Source organism: Brachyistius frenatus, unplaced genomic scaffold (assembly GCF_029030835.1).
Source record: "Brachyistius frenatus isolate BFR_SWC_R1_liver_20210118 unplaced genomic scaffold, ASM2903083v1 Contig_7, whole genome shotgun sequence".
Classification (NCBI taxonomy): domain Eukaryota; kingdom Metazoa; phylum Chordata; class Actinopteri; family Embiotocidae; genus Brachyistius; species Brachyistius frenatus.
The window spans coordinates 8,559,487-8,574,990 of NW_027210606.1; the positions used below are offsets into that span (position 1 = coordinate 8,559,487).

At 39.9% G+C, this 15,504-nt stretch overlaps 1 protein-coding gene across 3 annotated transcripts in view; it reads right to left on the bottom strand.

The window, feature by feature from the left end:
* sh3gl2a (SH3 domain containing GRB2 like 2a, endophilin A1) overlaps positions 1-15,504 on the bottom strand; it is a 40,169-nt gene that overhangs the window by 12,257 nt on the left and 12,408 nt on the right. The window lies entirely within an intron of this gene.

Genomic DNA, 15,504 nt, shown 5'->3' on the forward strand with positions numbered 1-15,504 from the left:
ATTATTTGAGTCTGTCAGCTTCACATCGGAACCCACTGTGAGTCACTATACAAATGTAAAAAGATTTAAAGAAAGGCAGTGTGTTAGCTTCTGCTCTTTAAATTTCCGTGTCAAGCTCACTGTTCAACAATGCCAAGATCTTCCATCATGCATCATGTTTGACACGGATGCAGCAGCAAAGAGATAAAATAAGTATGGTCGTCCAACAAGCTGCGAGGGTTTGACATGGCACAGGTCCACGTGCACGGACATAAATGCCCAAATAACTGCCGTCCCCTCTCTGTTCGCTGATAAGGTTAGCAGCTCTGTTGCCATCCAGCTCCAGTGTGTGATATAACCAGACACCTTGAGGGGGCAGCAATCTGACACAACGAGGCCAAACACTGCCCTCAGAGGAAGGACTGAGGGAGGGAGAAAAAGGCTTTCAGGGAACGTCACAACGTGTGACTAACAAAAGCATGAACGCTAAGGTCAGCGCACAAAATCTTTCCTCGAGTAAAAAAGTTGCACTGTGGATGCACTTCTTGGACACAAAGGATGAATCTTACATTGATGGAATTATCTTCTCCGTTTTTTTTTATAAATCATTGTGAAATCCTTCCAGCAGGAAATACTTAAAATGAGTAGAAGTGAGAGATACATTTCTAGTAGTAAAACCAAAGAGGGGTGATCTATGACAGGAAGAGCAGGGAGGTTTATAAGACTAAGCCTGTGACAAGAGTTTTGCAGTGGAAGACTTTCTGAGGATTGGTGGTCTGAGTCATCTCAGCAAAGTCTCTTCAGATCCCACTCGTGAAACAGCTCAATATCCTGACAGCGATGCAAAACACACACAGACACATACATGCACATATTGTACAAGCTCGCAGCAAGCAACATTTCCTGTCATCAGTTTCACCTGGGCATCATTCACAATGTCTTCAAATCCTCCTACAGCTCGTTGCCATGGAGACAGGTACCTGCCCATGCCTGGCTTATCAGGTGCCTATGTAACTTCTTGATATTTCCTTTTCTCTCTGCATCACATCCTTTACTGTGTCAGACCTGATGATCAAGAGGGGATACAAGCTTAATGATGGCAGCACAAGGCGAGAGGGGAACTGAGCCGGTAAGATGGAGGTATAATGTACAGCAGAATGTATACGTGTCACAGGGTCCACGTACTATATGTGCCGATGAGCCGCAGCTGTAGAGACACTTCTGGTGTTCGAACAGGCCATCTAATTCTATAGTGAACTGTATTACACCTGGGGTATCATATGAATGCAGCTGCATGCGATTGTTGCCGGGTTTAGATGTACAAATGACGTTAATGGACAAAACAGACAAAAAAAGGCCATGTTTTATACAGAAACTAGTATTTCAAAAAAGAGGCCCCCTCCACACACTGACGTTAATGAGTCATCTGAGCTGACAAAGAGAAGAATAACATCAAAGAGAGAATTTGAGTGACTATTTTTGTTTTGAATTTTAATCTTGTCAGTGTGTATGTAGGCTCATGATGTTAGAGTGTAACGGCTGTGCAGAATGATACAGTCACTGTTCTGGTGCTTCTGCAGCATAATCATTCTTTCTCTACAGAGAGAATTGGTCTGAAATTCTGAACCATGATGAGGATTAACGTTAAAGACCACACTGGGTTGAACATGTGAAAGAAAAGCTTTAAAATGACTGGAATTTTAGTCAACAGAACACGTGTTTTGTTTAGATTTCCATCTTACATTTAAAGGCCATTCACAGAAGAACCACTCAATATTCAATAACTGTATGAAGTCAATTGAGATTTGGGAGACCAACTGTGACATCACCCGTTGGTTTGTGAACTGCCGTACTGAAGCCTCGAGTTTTGTTTTTGGGCCGTAGCCATTTTGCTATTTTAGAGCCAGGAGTGACCATATTTGGACAAACTGTTGAGGAGCGAGTGGCGGATCTGACTCTAACTGGTTGGGAGCCCGAGGACACTAAGTCCCCCTCACCGATAGCAGAAACCTGACTGCACCACAGGCGTGTCAATCAAACAGACACGCCCCAAACATGACGCTTTTAGAGGCCTAATATCTAATAAACAATGGAAATATTTTCAGATGAACCTCCAGAAAACTATTAAGAAAGACTGACTTTATCAGATGACACCATAAAAATGTATTGACTTTGTATTTCATGATAAGTTTAATCGGAGTCTAAGGAGCCAGATCCTTTTTGGAGCCAACCTCTAGTGGCCCTTGGTGGTATTGCACTTAATGGCACTTCTGCACTGGCCTCACTTTTCAGACCCAGACCTTATGTCCACTTTTATCATACAGTCTATGGAGTTGTTTTGAATGTCGCACGACTGATATTGTCACAAAACATTGCAAATTGTGTGTCAGTTTCCAGAATTTGTGTGACACTGCTTTCTATGTTCCTTTATGGCAACTTTGACTTGATGCAAAGCAGCAGCTGCAGCAGCAGCAGACAGTAAATATAATGTGCCCCATAGTACTGCAAATCGGTCAATCACATATTTAGACTTCAATTCACAAAAAAGGTTACACCAAAGCTTAACCTCATCCTGCAGTCACTATTCTGATTTTACAAACCTCTATTCTATGCTTAATACCTTATGTAAACTTATGTAACTATCAGAGAACCACAGTGAACGGCTTACATTGAAGAAAACACTTGTTCCCCTGAGTGTATAGATTACTTAATTTTTTTAATATTCATTTCATTTATTCAGGATGACTTTTTTTTTGTTTTGTAAATGTTCAAAGAGGTTTTTTTTAATTCATTCAAATGGTATTTAATACAGCGATTAAATCAGAAAGGAATTAAAGCAGTGGTTTACTCATCTGATCCCTGATGCAGGAGCACTGGATGTTGACTTGGGTGGTTGCAAACTAAAATCACCTCTCACAGTATTCAGAGCTCTTATTCCAGCTTCATCTCATTTGGTTATGGGACACACATAGGCTCATACACAGTTATTTATTTGGCTTAGAGATTGAGGGAGGCTGGGGATTCACAGTCAGTAGAGGTAAGTTATTTCTTTAGCTAAATGGAGGAATAACAACTCAGTCGGGCTGCGTCTGTGGGGACCTGCATGCAGCCTTCCAGGGGAAGAGTAACTGAACAAATAAAAATGAGCAGTTGGTAGCTGCTTTGAGTAAGTGCAACAGTACTGCTGTGCATGCTGCCGCCCACGGCTGCTGTCAATGCACATTCAAACCCCAGACAGTTGCAGCGTGAGTTGCTATTGTACAAGCTGAGGAGACAGCAAATTAGTATGGAAGGAGATGCGTCCTGATGCCCTCACATTAAACGACTATATATGGCATGTCCCAGCCGATAACCACGGGAGTGGTGATTGATCCTGCTATACTTACTAGACCCAATGCAAATGTGACATAAGCAAACGATCTCATCGAATAGCCAGGAAACCAGCGATCTAAATCCTCCTTTGGGGAATCAGCAATGTCACTGTGCTTTCACACAACTGATCTCTAATCTGTCTCTCATTCAACAACCAACATCACCCTTTTCTCTCTCTACCCATCACTCCCTCTCAGGCCTCCCACTCCTCTTTCTCAGTGTCCCTGAAGGGGAAAGACACGACAAGGTGAACTGAGCAGCAGTGGCGGCAGTGTGAAGCGAAACTTAAACAGATCAGTGAAATGCGCAGTTGGCTGCTGGGAAACGACAGTAGTGACGTAGATGATATGTAACCTGTGACGTCACAGCTTGCAGCGTCACACACTCATCGTGATGAAGACTGTCGTGAGCGGTGCTGATGCATGCGAGTGCGGTGCTCACGAAGCTGCTTCGTGATTCCTCCAAACGGAGAGCCAATGCAGAGATCCAGTTTCACGGCATGGGGCACATTATTTCAGACGTAAAAAGCTTTGAATGATTATTTGAAGCTGATATGTTTTCGTCCAAAAAAAAAATTGATTCCATTGTTAAAAGCTTAAATGTATTTTTCTATCTAATAATTGAAAAGAATCTATAAATATGCAAACAATGTTCATTCTTTAACTATGGGACACAAGATGGGAACTGTAAAGTCAGTTCTTAGCTTCACGAATTTAAATTTTCACATCATGCTAGTGTAACGTTTATATTGGACCATGATTGGCTTCCAAACTAGTTGTGATGTCACAAAACCTTGCCCGGCATATACACGTTCAACTGAGATTTTAAGGTGAGTACGGAGACACTTTACTCCCTCTGTAGGTGACGGTAGAAATAAACTTCATTTTACACAGCGATCAAACATAAAAGTAAAATATGAATTCAGGAAAACATGTTACTGAATAAAGAGGGAGTTACACAATATTGACTTCAATCAATCAATCAATCAATCAATCAATCAATCAATCAATAGAAGATCTCAAATTCAGTCAAGTGTAATACAAAACAACAAGATGAACCAAACAAGTGTATCAAGAAATGAGGCTACAATCATTCTAGCAGCTCTGCAAGCAACCTGGCATCACGCCAAAACGTGTACTATACTCGCCAGTCCACTAGATGGTTTTGCGTCATGGTTTTGCCATGCCCTGGTGTGATTAGGGTTAGGGACAACAACTTCTTGGGAAGATTTAGGAAAACATTTCTTTAAAGAAATGCGCAGCACTTTCTTGTGGACTGGAACCCTGGTATCCTGGGTGAGAGTCTGGTGTTTTATTCATCCTTTTGTTCTTTGTGAAATGGCCTTCTTCACACTTGTTTACTTTTAACGCCATGGCGAGGCCAACCGTCACAGTGACATGGTGTCCTCTAGTGGACTGGCGGGTGTATTACATCCGTTGGTGTAATTTGTTCTGCTGCGAGACTGTAGTTTGTTAGTGTCAACATGCTAACAAGATCACAATGACAATGCTAAAAGGGCTAATGTTTAGCGGGCATTATTCTTGCATTTTCACCATCTGTGAATGATCAGCTGTATCGGCTTTGAAGGTTGGTCATAAACCAAAGTATTGAAAGATTAAATTTTGACCTTATTTTGATGCAAAAAGTGATGAAAGGGGAACTTTCAGCATGACAGTTGTTGGGATGTCCCCGTCAAGGTCGTGCTAGAGCAAAAGTCAGGGATTCATCCTCTGGGGACCTTCAATGTTCGTACAACACTTTAGGACAATTATATCCCATAATTGTTGAAGTATTTTAGTCTAGACTGAATCGGTGGATCGACCAACCATCACAAACATTAAACACACAAAACAAGACTAACTGCTAAAATAAAAATACTGACATCCAGAAAACCTTCAGGTCTGGTTCACACAAGTTGTTTGATCCTCACTCAATTAGTTTTTTTCTCCGACTGCCACCCATGTAAACCAAATCAGACCAGATTAAATATGCTAAATGAAAATAGCCCAGAGATCTTGCCAAAGGCTAGAGGGTATCCTTCCTCCCTGTCCGCCAAATCTCTTGCGTCATCACTCAGTAAAGTGTGTCCTGACAGCTCACTCTTTTAAGAGTTCAGAGCTCTTGGAGCCTCAGGTGACATCGACAAGGTGTAATAAACTGGAAACGCAGCATAATATAACAGGCCAATTTACTGTGTGTTTACTGTTGAGAAAGATTCAACTCAAGTCGGGGATTTTACTACGATGAAGTTCATACTGTTCTAAATGAAAAAAATCATCTATCTATTCTTCGTATTTATTGGTGTTTACCTGTTTTACAGTATTTTCAGTTATTGTTAACATGTATTGTTTTAACAGCTACAGTGTTACATTTTTTTGGTTTGTTTTACCGACATGTCAAATGTCTGTTTTTGCTGTTCTGGAAGACCAGTATCAAATGAAGGATAACAAAGACTGAACTGAGCAATGTACTAAACGATGGCTGATTAGTAAAAAAAACAACAACAACAACAACAAAAAAACATGCATACATTGTGACAGGTCTTGTTGGTTAATGCTATAAATTAAATCAAAGTAATTTTTTAATTTACAGTATTCATTTAAAATTTAAAAAAGGGTTATAATTGCTGTTACCAGAGGAATGGCGTCAGAAAGGAAGGGATTTGTTGGACAAATGGACAATTACAACATTTATCATCTATTAGTTAAAGATTTGTTTAAAGCTTCTTCAATTTGAGAAAAGACTTGGCAACATTTTGGGAAATATACTTCTTTACTTTCTTACAGAGAGGATTATTACCACTCTATCAATCTTCTTAACTCACCAAGAAACCAAATAAGTATATTTACGCAAATGTCTACCTATTACTTAAAAATAATAATAATAATAATAATAAAAAAAAAATTATATATAGTTTTACTAAAAAAATGTTACAATAATCTGAAGAACAACTTCCTTCAGAGTTTAGAGGTTTCATCCAACACTGATAAATTGGGTCAGCTTGCTTGGCCTACTACCACCACGACCCGACCCCAGATAAGCGGAAGATGATGGATGGATGGACTGACAAATGTTGTTATTTCTCCCACTGTCCCATTGCCCGTTATTTGTTCCAACTCTATTATATTCAATGAGGGGAAAGCCCATCACTATTTCCTTTTCAATGCAGAGAGCTGCCCACACAGATAGACAAAAACACTCTTGGCAATTTAACAGCAGGTTTTACACCTGTGTAAGACACGCTTAGCTGATACTATTAAAAGGCTGACAAGAAAACCTACCTGAGACACTCTGACACACAAAGCATCTGTTGTCGCTTTTAAACCGGAGTCTGAGGTTAGATAACGCTGCTCACTGCAGAACACGCTGTGATCAATACCACAACATCATATCTGCACCTGCACACACAGGTCTGAGGTTATGATGTGGCCTCATTATCTCATATTTCTGCACCGGTTTCTGTGTTTTGAAAACGACAAGTAAGGCTTAATACTTTGGTGGACCTTTAAATATTACTTTAAACACTTTTTCTTTTATGTTCTGCTTTTGTTTTATCTGCTACATTCCCTCTAGTATGCTACGTATAGAGTGAGGGAAAAAAAAGAGACTATATTTGTGTTGTCTGCATGAAAGAATATCACCTCTGTGTATTTTGTAAAAACCCACTGAAGGATGTGGTTTGTTCATTGAATTTCAAAAAAATGATCTCGGTGCATCTACAAACACAAGAACTTGTTTTAAATGACAACGCACTGATTGAAGTCATGTATGCACAAGCTGGTTAAGGCTGCTGAACTTGTACTCACTCATTTTGTTAGACTTGGAAATGTAGCAGATAATTGCTTTGAGTTTTATGCTCACAGTCACACTGTTAATGCTGATATTAAACAGGTGTAGTATTTGCCATGATTCCCATGTTAGGTTAGCATGTCAGTATGCTAACATGAGCACCAAACTAACCTTCTTATTCGTGTCTGGCGGTCAACCTGAAAATAATCCCATTATTAGTTACTAGGCCTAAAATAGCTGTATATTTGGTGGCATGTCAGTTTGATTGACAGGTCTGTGGTGCAGTCAGGTTCCATCTATAGGTGGGCGTGGCTTAATGTCCTCTGAGATCGATTCAGATGACCAGCTCGATCCTCCCCGGCTTGTCCAAATATGGTCATTCTGGCTCCAAAATAGCAAGATGGCGGCAGACAAAAAAAAAACACTTGAGTTTTCAGAACGACAGTTCACGAACCAAAGGGTGACATCATGGTTGATTGCCACTCGGTTCAACCTGAGTGGTGCCTGAATGTCTGCACACATTCTCACAGCAGTTCATTTCATATATGTTGAGTTATTTCAGTCTGGACTAACAGACCGACTCTCAATCACATCTCAAGAGCCGTGCCACTAAAAGCACCTACAATATAATAAAAGGTATTTTACAAAACAGAATAAAGACTACAGGAATTTAATTTACACTGTTAATAATATTTCTATATCTATGATGTATGCAGAGGTGAATCACCTGCTGCTGTAATTATGTAATCCATGTGTTTAAAAAAAAAATCTTTTAACGTCTTTTCATCTATCCTCATCTTCCTCCTAGCCTAGACAGTATATTATGCATTAAAAACTGCACTGTTAGCATGAGCATGAGTCACATGGCGCCCAATGTGAGGTGCACAAGGAGTGTACTGCTGCTGCCACTGCTGCTGCTACTCCCCTCCCCTCCCCTCCTCCTTTCCTGCTCACTAGTCTAATCCCAGCCGGGCACACGGAGGCCCCTGCTTTAAATACGCCCTGGGTGGAAAAGGGAGATTAAAAATGACAAGAGTGATTAGTGAGGCTATTAGGAGGACAGCCGCTGCTGCTGGACAACAACAGGAGGATCTGACTCTTCTTGACAGCATTTAAAACATCCCTCCCTTCCTGCTCCACATACCTGTTCCCTAGCTGACCTTTTCTCTCCTCTGTGTGGACATGTCACAGTGCAACACACACTCTCGTCACATTTGTCCCTCTCATTTAAGATGTACTGGTGTGTTTTCACATTTTTTTTTTTTTGGTGGTCTTTATAATGCTGAATTTTCACCAATAAAAGGACTATAAAGGAGGACAAAGACATACAGAGAGGAATTGGACAATGAACTACCAAGTCTTGAAAAGTTAAAACAATTGCATAACCATGCCCAGAAGAGTTTTGTCTCGTGACCTTTTTTTTTTTTCTTCGTTTTACAGATTGTCTCTCTGCCTCTCTGTTGTTATTGTCACATTTCCCGAGGACTGTGACTCAACAATATGTCTGACTGCATTCACCTTAACTGACAAACATACTGCCATGGTTAAACCTTGACTTCAGCTGAGCAGGATTCCTAAGGATATAACACCAGGAAGTGCAAACAGTGAGTACTTATCAGCACCTTATAAGCACACCTATAATTGTCCTGGCTGTCCTGATAGACCTGTGCTCCCAGGGAATCAAGCAAAATCCCTTTCTTATTTTTAAACGGTGGAGTTCAGAGCCAACATGGAGGTTTGGTGATTCTTGATCTACCTACAGCTGTTTGAGGACGATAGTAATCCCGCAGATCCTCGAAGCCTGGGGCGACATTAGCAGGGAGAATGTTCAGCAGTGCTGCTGGTTGTGATGTTTGAAAAAAAAAAAAAAAAAAAAAACCCGTCTCACACGACCTAACAGAATAGAAAAGTGAATTTAAATTAGCAGCTCAGTTTAGTCCTATCTTATCAAAACCTGCAGATAGGCAACGAGCACAGATTGATTGGACAAAACACCCAGATGGGACGGGGTGCCAGCTGTTCCTCTGTTCAAACTCATGCCAGCATCGGTCCACTGGTTGGCCATGTTGCTTCACTAACCTCTATCCTCTCTTGAATGTGTGGCCTATGGCTATTATAATCTGATTTGTAAGCCTTTACATGGCTCTTATGTAACAGCAGGGATGAGTCTGTAGCTGGGTCGATGTGTGCGCACACTCCCATCCCTCCATGTAGTGCTCGGTAAATGGGGGAGGGGGGGGGGACCAGCTGGCACTGTGTGTGTGTGTGTGTGTGTGTGTGTGTGTGTGTGTGTGTGTGTGTGTGTGTGTGTGTGTGTGTGTGTGTGTGTGTGTGTGTGAGAGAGAGAGAGAGAGAGAGAGAGAGAGAGAGAGAGAGAGAGAGAGAGAGAGAGAGAGAGAGGAAAGCATGCCAGCAGCTTGGGAGCATTGCGATACGTGATGATGGTGATGAGACAAAGATGGAGGACTGCACACGCGACATGACGAGCTCTTGCTGTGTCACCCGGTTGGACTGAGTGTGTGTTTACTGTAAGGCTGCTTCTATCATAAAGTGTGCAGCGCTCAGTATTCACACTCTTCAGTATTCCTCCTGCCAGACCACCTATAGTTCAGCCCATGAATCTAGAAAGGTGTGAAACACTCAATTCCCTCCTACAATCATATTCTAACTACTCACATCTCTTCTTGTTTGTGTGTTAATCTCACCTGTTTACTGAGGTCTATTTTTTGTTTCTGTCTTTACCACCAATTGTCCTTTCATCTGCACTTCTTAAGTCTGCTCTACATTACATTTTTGTTTACTTTAAGTACACATTGGGTATAGGCAAATAAAATTATTCAGTGCTTATATAATGTATATAACATTATATAATTATATAATCTAAGGTTATATAATGGGGGTTGTCCTAACTGCAACTTAAATGTGCAGTAAAATGTTTCTTCCATGAATATTTTATATACTATTGCAGTGACAGTATGATTCCCTGGCTTGTTATTGCTGTGTAGAATTAGGTGACCGTGAATGTGTGTAACTGCGGGGGCGTGACCTAACTCCGCCCCTACCGCTGCACAGAGCACCAGTTGCCTGATGACAGCATATTTTGTTTTCATTAAATATCAATTTAACACTGATTGAAAATCTCTTTCTGGGTTAATTAAAGTTTTTTTTTAAATTCTCAGCTTGCTATGGTGATGTATGAATGTATTGCTGGGTGTGTCAGTACACTGTGATGTCACCGTTGAGTGTCGTTACTGACGTAAAACTTTCAACACTGTTAAAGTAATAATCTACACCTGAGCCCCCCCCACTCCCCCTCCCCACCGCAGAGATTTATATAAAATATAAATCGGATTTATAGAGTTCATGTTGAAACTGGGCTTTAAGAGTTCAGTATTCTTCAACAGAAATAGATTCAGAAACTCCCTCTCCCAACACCTTCTCAGTGTCAGATTTGAGGATTGAGTGACCGACCATTTCTGTAACCAAAACCAGCAATCAGACATTTCAACGCCCTGACTGACCAGCTGTGGAGGTGAGATAGACACAGGGTTTGAACTTCTCTCTTAAGCTCTTTTGTAGTAGGCGTATGATTGTTCTCGGCACCTTTTGTGTTTAAAACTGAGTGCAACCTGACTTCCAGCAAAGATTCTGTCTGGACAAAGTGCAAAAATATGATTCACTGCTTCTCTGCTGTCTGTAATGGCCAGCTTTTACTGAGCAATAATAAAAACCTTTGACTTCCAACATTGTCGGTTAATATGTCTTACAAACTTGTCGTGATCGAGTGTAAACCATAATTTCATTTTATTTTCTCCAATCAACATAATGTTCAGTTTAAAAACATGACTGGCTCAAGACAAAATATCAAATTTTCCTTAATAACCAGGAAACGGAGAAAAACACAGCCCTGAAATAATCATTTTATAAATTATACTCTATCCACACACATGCACGCACGCACACACACACAGAGAGGAAATGGGAAATGTAGAGGCATACAACAACACACTTGCTCCATACTCGGGTTCTACTCTGTAATTTCCATTTCAAACGCGAGTGTGTCTCTCAGAAGATATAATGATGGAGCTTTGAGGTCTGCTCAGGACTTTTTCCAGTACATAACTGAACAGGAAAACATCTCCTACGTGTACAGTGGATTCATAGTAATATCATTTTTATGTCAGTGCTGTGGGTTGAATCTGCATGGGTGTAATGATGGTACTGTCCAGGATAATGAACACTGAAAATCAGTATTGATGACAGTTATTAGAGCTCAGTTTCACACCGCTGCCTGCTGCGTGTGTGTACCTTGTATCTGCAATCCACAGATTCACGACCACATCATTTATCCAAAAGATTGTTGCTACCTGTCAGGATGAAGTTCTGTACGACTGTCAGTTTATCAGGCATGAAGAACTAACATAGCCCCATCTTTAATCAATGCCATTTTTGTCAGTTTTACAATAAAGGGATCCTTAAATTATCTTGTCAATTAGGAAAACCATCAGATTAATAATACGAGGTGCGATCAAAAACTTCAGAGACCGCTCCTGTTGCCCACAAACGGAGCGCAGCACTGTGATGTGCTCGGAGCAGGGGGAAGATATATCCTCTGTGAGTAAGAATTACAAGTTACGTCGCTTCATCATCATCAGCGTTTGAGTTACATACGTTTTTGTGAACGCTGGTACGTGCAGCTACAACAACAAGTCACAGGGAGCAAAAAAATTTGGCGGGTAGCATGGAGGGTGAGCACTAATTGTGTAGTTGTGGGTGAGAAACTGTTTTCAGTGCGCTGTGAGCGGGCATGATGCGCTGTCGGAGAACCGAAGTTTCATTGCTCCACGGGTCAGGTAGTTTGCACTGAATGTTTTCCCTCAGATGCTCACAATAGAACCCAGTGCTGACAGTCTGACCCTGGGGAATGAATTCACAGTGCACGGCCCTGTCAATGTCAAAGAAGACCCGCCCGGTTTACTCCTGACCTTACGTGTCTTCTATGCTCGTGGACAGTGATTTTTCATCTCTCTGAAATGAAAATGCCACTCAAAACATCTCGCCCAGCTCAATACTTCATTTTTGAAGACTTTCTGGATGATTGCTGCCAATTTCCTGAGTTTGAGCTGGTCACATAGTAATGCTTTGTATGTGATCCAGTGGGCTTGGTCAGATGTTTTAATTTAGGGTAAAATGACACAGAGGCCATTTTGTAAATCTGCTGCTTTCTTATGGTGTAGGAAGCCCTGGTGCTGGTTTTCTGTCCCTTCAGTCTCAGGGGAAAAACACTGATGCAGGTTTAGGAACGATGCCTGCATGTGTTTTACGAGCAGGAAAGACCCTCGCTGGTTCGTCCTTCAGAGGAGGCCTTTGACCTTTTGCACAAATCGCTCTCACTCCTACTCACACACAATGGTGGAGTTGTTCCTGACTTGAAATAAAAACTAAGACAAATCCTCACTTAAGACCCAAATGTTGCTGCACCCCATCAGTCCTTGTCGAAAATTTTCCTCCCACACAGCCCATGACCATTAATCAATAATGAGGCCCAATGAAAAGATGTTAAACTCACTGAACTATACACTGTGACTGATGGAATAACAATCCTCAGTAGCTCCCTGTTACTCTTTAACTAAAGAAGCAAAGCTACAGTAAATAATTTCACACAGAAATCTTAACTCAAGGCCCACTTAACACATGTTTCTGTAGCTTTCAACTGCATCTCAAGACCCTCACTAACTTGAAATCATCAACATGCAAGAAGGCCGTCGCAGGTTGTTGAAAGCTTTGGAAAAAGCAAGTGAATTCACTTTGAGTTAAGGTTATGTTGTTAAACTAAGAATAATCAAAATGTTTATGATTAAAACTAAGCCAGTTAAGTGAGACTCAGATAATAATACACTCTTTGTTGTGGTTATTCTGGTTTTATGGAAGGATACAAGTGGTAGAAATAGACAAAAATATTTAAAGGGACAGAGGAAAAGACATGAAGGACAAGCCTCTGCAGATATATGGAAAGAGAAGGGAGGAAGAGTTCAGACAAAGAGAAATAAAGAAAATTAATACACGGAGAGCAAAATATATATAAATGAAAACTAAAAAAATACTTTATACTGTACAGTATGATGTTTGTTTTATTATTAAACTGAAATTATTGGTCAGCTAATAAGTCGACAGAAAACTTACTGTCAACAGCCTTGATAAGGGCTGAACCAGCCCTGGAAACCTGACACTTACTGACTGAGTGATAAAGCGATGCCATTGGTTAGCTGAACGCTGCATGACTAAAATTTCAAATTAAAGGCCTTCATTTCAAATTAAAAGCCCTATAGCGTCACAAACATGTCCAGATACATACAAGGTTTGTATTGTAAGAAAACAAAAGTCAAACATTTCCCCAACAAACCTTCTTAAAGGTTGAATCTGACAGTAAACTGAACACAGTATGTTCAGCTTTCGGACAGATGGTTGAACAAAACAAGCAATTTAAAGACACCAACATGGGCTTTTGGGACTTAATTATAGCACCATAGTATTTCAATTTAAGAAAATCCAAAATTAAAACTACATACAGTGCACGCATAATGCCTTTGTTGTTTTTTAAATCTATAGTTACCTAAATGTAAAGTTAGAACATTGCAGTACAACAGAAAACTCAACAGAGTAAAGTACAGATGTGGGTTTGACAGTGACTGACAGTCATGAGGACATGTTATAAAAAAGAGAAGGTAAGAAAAGAGGTGAGTGACAAAAGATCTGGAGCAACAGCAGGACAACAAAAAAGATAAGTGGAAGGGACAGTATGTCAGAGTGTATATGCTGCAACAGGGGGCCTGCAGAAAAACTGTTTTCACCATTACTGAAAACAAGGCACTGCTGTTATCTACCAGGAGAGAAGAGACTGTGTCTGCAGTCTGTGAGAGCACACAACAGTCTTTCATACAGCACACTTGAACAAATGGTGCCCACAATGAAAGCCGATTCATTGCCATTGTTGATGAAGATAAATGTATTTTCCTTCAGAACTTCAAGCTAAATTCAACTATTATTCGGCACACTAATGGATCCTGGAAAAAACAAGCAGCGAATACACATTTACTCTAAAATCAATAAAACAGCCTCCTCGCTCTGCAAATAATACTGCAACTTTCAATCACTCTGCACAAACCTCTCACAAAATAAACAATAATATAAATATAGCCAGTATATAGCTGGCATGACTCAATAGAAGATGAGATAATTGAAAAGCCTCGGCAGGCTGACTTCCTGTATATCTGATATTGACTATGTGCTATTCAACGCTGGTCTGGTTTGATTAGATTTCCTGACCATAAAGAAGGTCATGACAGGAGGGGACAAACACCCTTGAAATTTAATGACACCTAGAATATTAAGGGATACTGCTGAAAATGTATTTTCATAAAAAGACATGCAGATGACTGAGGTCCATAAATTCTAACAAATATGGTAATAAATATATTATTATTATTATAATATTCAATTTTTAAAATATTTCAGGGTAAAATGTTAAATTGGCTAACAGAACATTAATCTGCAGATATTTTTTATTATAATCATTTATCTTTATTTCAGTAATCTTTCAAGCAGAAATGTGAGGTTTAAGCTTCACTTTTTCATATATGATAGAACACTGAATATCTTTGGGTTTGGGATTGTTATTTAGTCATTGTTTGACATTTTACATGCAATTAGTTGAGAAAATAATCTTCCAAATCATCAATATTTTAAATCACCCTTATTCACAACCCTGTAAAAAAATCAGCAGTGAAATAAACCTAAATAGAAGTACAAAAAAAAATCTACAAACCCAGCTGGTAAATTCAAAAGTAAAGAAAGGGATCAATCAATCAATAATAATAATAATAATAATAATAATAACTTTATTTCTATAGCGCGTTTCAAAAACAAGTTACAAAGCGCTTTACATTTAAAACACAAAATCCAACAGTATAAAATATAATGATAAAATACAACAGAAGTAAAACAGACAAAAAACAGACAGTCAATCAATAAAATAAAATGTAGTCAAAAAGTCGAGTCTAAAATAGTGCGTTTTTAAGAGTGACTTAAAAGAAAACAGTGTGTTAACATCCCTGATCACCTCTGGCAGGTCGTTCCATAACTTAGGGGCCTGAACAGAAAACGCTTTTAGTTTTGTGTTTAGTTCAGGGTATGGTCAGGAACGACCTACCAGAGGATCTCAGGTTGCATGTAGGCTCGTAGGGGACAGGAGGTCTGCTATATATTCAGGCGACAGCCCCCTCCGAGCCTTATGAGTGATCATTAAAATTTTAAATTCGATTCTGAAATTGACAGGGAGCCAATGAAGTGTTTAAAAAAAAGAAA